This window comes from Kogia breviceps, chromosome 1, assembly GCF_026419965.1.
Source record: "Kogia breviceps isolate mKogBre1 chromosome 1, mKogBre1 haplotype 1, whole genome shotgun sequence".
Lineage (NCBI taxonomy): Eukaryota > Metazoa > Chordata > Mammalia > Artiodactyla > Physeteridae > Kogia > Kogia breviceps.
The window spans coordinates 100,240,551-100,245,589 of NC_081310.1; the positions used below are offsets into that span (position 1 = coordinate 100,240,551).

Consider the following 5,039-nt stretch of genomic DNA (forward strand, 5'->3'; position numbering starts at 1 on the left):
TTCCCCACTATTATTGTGTTACTGTCGATTTCCTCTTTTATTGCTGTTAGCCGTTGCCTTATGTATTGAGGTGCTCCTATGTTGGGTGCATATATATTTATAATTGTTATACCTTCTTCTTGGATTTATCCCTTGATCATTATATAGTGTCCTTCATTGTCTCTTGTAACATTCTTTATTTCCAAGTCTATTTATCTGATATGAGTATTGCTACTCTAGCTTTCTTTTGATTTCCATTTGCATGGAATATCTTTTTCCATCCCCTCAATTTCAGTCTGTATGTGTCCCTAGGTCTGAAATGGGTCTCTTGTAGACAGCATATAGATGGGTCTTGTTTTTGCATCCATTCAGCCAGTCTGTGTCTTTTGGTGGGAGCATTTAATCCATTTACATTTAAGGTAATTATCGATATGTATGTTCCTATTCCCATTTTCTTAATTGTTTGCATTTGTTCTTATAGGTCTTTTCCTTCTCCTGTGTTTCTTGCCTAGAGAAGTTCCTTTAGCATTTGTTGTAAAGCTGGTTTAGTGGTGCTGAACTCTCTCAGCTTTTGCTTGTCTGTAAATGTTTTAATTTCTCCATCAAATCTGAATGAGATCCTTGCTGGGTAGAGTAATCTTGATTGTAGGTTCTTCCCTTTTGTCACTTTAAGTATGTCATGCCACTCCCTTCTAGCTTGTAGAGTTTCTGCTGAGAAATCAGCTGTTAACCTTATGGGAGTTCCCTTGTATGTTATTTGTCATTTTTCCCTTGCTGCTTTCAATAATTTTTCTTTGTCTTTAATTTTTGCCAGTTTCATTACTATGTGTCTCGGCATGTTTCTCCTTGGGTTTATCCTGTATGGGACTCTCTGAGCTTCCTGGACATGGGCGGCTATTCCCTTTCCGATGTTAGGGAAGTTTTCGACTATAATCTCTTCAAATATTTTCTCGGGTCCTTTCTCTCTCTCTTCTCCTTCTGTGACCCCTATAATGTGAATGTTGTTGTGTTTAATGTTGTCGCAGAGGTCTCTTAGGCTGTCTTCACTTCTTTTCATTCTTTTTTCTTTATTCTGTTCAGCAGCAGTGAATTCCACCATTCTGTCTTTCAGGTCATTTATCCGTTCTTCTGCCTCAGTTATTCTGCTATTGATTCCTTCTAGTGTAGTTTTCATTTCAGTTATTGTATTGTTCATCTCTGTTTGTTTGTTCGTTAATTCCTCTAGGTCTTTGTTAAACATTTCTTGCATCTTCTCAATCTTTGCCTCCATTCTTTTTCCGAGGTCCTGGATCATCTTCACTATCATTATTCTGAATTGTTTTTCTGGAAGGTTGCCTATCTCCACTTCATTTAGTTATTTTTCTGGGTTTTTATCTTGTTGTTTCATCTGGTACATAGCCCTTTGTCTTTTCATCTTGTCTATCTTTCTGTGAATGTGGTTTTTGTTCCACAGGCTGCAGGATTGTAGTTCTTCTTGCTTCTGCTGTCTGCCCTGTGGTGGATGAAGCTATCTAAGAGGATTGTGTACGTTTCCTGATGGGAGGGACTGGTGGTGGACTGCTGTAAAATTCTTATACTATACACAAAATGGTATAATATTTCTTTAATTTATTGTAATAAAATAAATATATATAGTTTCACATCAAGGAAATGTAAGTCAAAACCACAGTGAGATACTACCTTATACCCACTAGGATGGCTATAATCAGAAATACAATAATAAGTGTTGGTGAGGCTTTGGAGAAATTAGAACACTCATACATTGCTGATAGGAATGTAAAATGTTGCAGCATCTTTGGAAAATGGTCTTGAAGTTTCTCAAATGGTTAAACTTAGAGTTAGAGTTAACATATGACCTAGCAATTCCACTTCTTGATTTATAGCCAAGAGAAATGAAAACATATGTCCACACAAAAACTTGTATATGAATATTCATAGCAGCACTATTCATACTAGCCCCAAAGTGGAAACAACTTATGATGAATAGATAAATAAAATGTGGTATACCCATATAATGGACTATTATTTGGCAATAAAAAATATTTGCAGTACTGATATATGCTACAGCATGGATGAACCTTGAAAACATTATGTTAATTGAAAAAAATCCAGTCAAAAATAAATACATATTGTATGATTCCATTTATGTAAAATGTTCAGAATAGTCAAATTTATAGAGACAGATATTAGTTTAGTGTTTGCCTTGGGCTGGGGGTGGAGGTGGGAGAATTGGAGGGCTAAGTGGTATGGGATTTTCTTTGGGAGGTAATGAAAATGTTTTAAAGTTGATTATATTATGGCTTCAAAATTCTGTGACTATGCTAAAAGCCATTAAATTGTACACTTTAAATGGATGAATGTATGGTATGTAAATTATATCTCAATAGAATTGCTTAAAAATAAAATTAAAAAGATGTACAAATCCTAAAGCAACCACTAAAATACAAAACAGAATTATATTTAATAGACCAAAGACTAGAGGTAAAATGGAATCATAAAAAATACTCAATCCAAAAAAGTTTAAAAAAAGAAAAAGAGGGAACAGAAAACAAATAGGACAGATAGAAAACAAAAAATAAGATGGTAGATTTAAACCTTACCATGTCATTAATTACATTAAATGTAAATGTCTTAAAAACCCCAAGAGATTGTGGAGTTGGATTGAAAAAAACTGCCTACAAGAAGTACGTTTAAAAATCAAAGATACAAATAGCTTAAAATTAAGTAAAAGAATGGAAAAAAATATACCAGGCTAACACTAATCAAAAGAATGATAAAGTGACTGTTAATTTTGGACTAGATAGATTTTTGGGCAAAGATATTTCTAGAATTAAAGAGGGTCACTTAATAATAACAAAGGGCTCAACTAATCAAGAAGATACGAATTCTAATGCTAATGCACCTAATAACCAAGCTTCAGACACATGAAGCAAAACCAACAGAAATGCAAGGAAAAATATACAAATCTACAATCAAAGTCAGAGATCAACATCTTTCTCTCGCTAATTAATAGAAAATGTAGACAGAAAAGTAGTAAGGATGTGGAAGACTTGAACACTATGAACCAACTTGACCTAATTGACATTTATCAAACACACCACCCAATAGCAATAGAATATACATTCTTTTCAAGTATCCACAAATCATTTACCAAGGTTAGTTATATTTTGACCAAAAAAACAAGTCTTAATAAATTGAAAAGAATTAAAATGATACAAAGTATGACCACAAGGAAATAAAATGGAAATTATTAACAGAACGCTATCTGAAAAATCCCCATTTATTTATTTATTTTTTTTTTCTGTCTTTGAATTTAATGAGTTTACATCAAAAAATTAGGTAGTCACTTTACATTTATGGAATAAAAATCTTTTTTAAAAAAAAGCAATACAAAGAGTGAGAGGATTTTAACCAAGTTTACATTTCTTTTTGCTATAGTTTTTAACAATTCATCTCATCATATTACAATGTGCAGATGCATTTGCAGCACCCATTACAATCATGACACTAAATTTAAGGAAGTACATGGTTACTAATGGTCCTAAGAGGAAACTGATTTACCTTCTATTAAAAACTCTACAATATATAAGCATTACATAATAATGCTACTTCACCACCATTTGTCACAAGAACCATCACCAAAGTTTTCTGGAAATGAGTTCACACACAAATTAAATATTTAAAAGATGAAATGTTCCTTATTTTAACTTCAGCAAGATCTTTCTTTTTCATTGTTAAGAAACACTTTAATAGTTTTAAAGTAAAAGCTGTTAAGAGTAGAGTGCAGATAGCTAAAACTGTGTTCCTGAGTTCGAAAACTTACAGATAAGTCTTTTGTAAAGAGTTCTCAATAAAATATCCTCCCTCCCCAACTCCTTGTCCCAAATCTTGAATTTTTTCTTACAAAACTTTAGTCAAGAGTAGAAATATACCAGGCAGATATGTATGCCATATGATAGCAAGAACAGTAGAGCCCAACTAATGACTTTGGGTTTTAGAAATAGAAGGCAATTAAAATGTACTCAAAGTTACATTAAGAAAAGCTTTCACTGGGTAATATTGAAACAGTCACAAAGGTTAAGAAAATACTGATATCAAAGTACAAATGACTACAATGTTAAAATAGACAAAAACTACTATACAAGAGCCTCTTTTAAAATTAAAAATAAAGAACACAACACATGAGTCAGGATTGTTTTCCTGTTTTACTCATAAATTTTAGTCTTTATATTCAGATGGTTGGTTATGTTGACATCTAATAGAGTTTCTTATGACATCTGATGAAGTCTTGTTCCAAATTCAGACAGTGGCTCTTCCCTAAAGAACTTCTTGATTTCAGTCACATCTTGGTCACTGTACAATTTCAAAGTAGTGCAGTATCGCCATGGTGTGCTAAGGCATGAAGACATATCCTGTGTACAGTGCCATCCCCATGATGGAAGCCAACATGGATTTGAACACAGTCCACTCCCAGGGCTCCAGCATGTAGAGTGCTGTGACCAGCAGGTACTGGTAGTAGAACCAGGACGTCTGTTTCCAGGCCCGCGCCAGCGCCATCCCTGCCATGCGCCTCTGGCGTTGCAGCCAAATGTCAGTCTCCCCATATATTTAGATATTAAATAACACACTTTTAAATAATCCATAAGTGAAAGAAAGCAATCAAAAGGACATTAGAAATTATTTTGAATTGAGTTAAAAGAAAAATATGTGAATGATCATCAAGCAGTGCTTAGGAGGAAATATACAGCATTAAACTCATATACTAAAAAAGCATTGTTTCAAATCTTGACCAATATTCTATCTTAAGAAATTGTATGTGTGTAAAGCAATTATACTCCAATAAAGATGTTTAAAAAAAAGAAAAAGAAACTGTAAAAGGAAGAGCAAATTAAGTCCAAATAAGCCAAAGAAAGGAAATAATAAATTAAGAGTAGAAATCAATGAAATGGAAAACAAAAAATCCCCAAAAGAATGAAGAAGGAGAGGAGCTGGGAAGATGGTGGAAGAGTAAGATGTGGAGATCACCTTCCTCCCCACAGATACATCAGAAGTACATCTAC

The 5,039-nt window shown here is 33.5% G+C and overlaps 1 pseudogene; it reads right to left on the minus strand.

Annotated features, from left to right (window-relative positions):
• Positions 1-4,291: 4,291 nt before the first annotated feature.
• LOC131760237 (serine palmitoyltransferase small subunit A pseudogene) lies at positions 4,292-4,545 on the minus strand (annotated as a pseudogene).
• Positions 4,546-5,039: the final 494 nt, after the last annotated feature.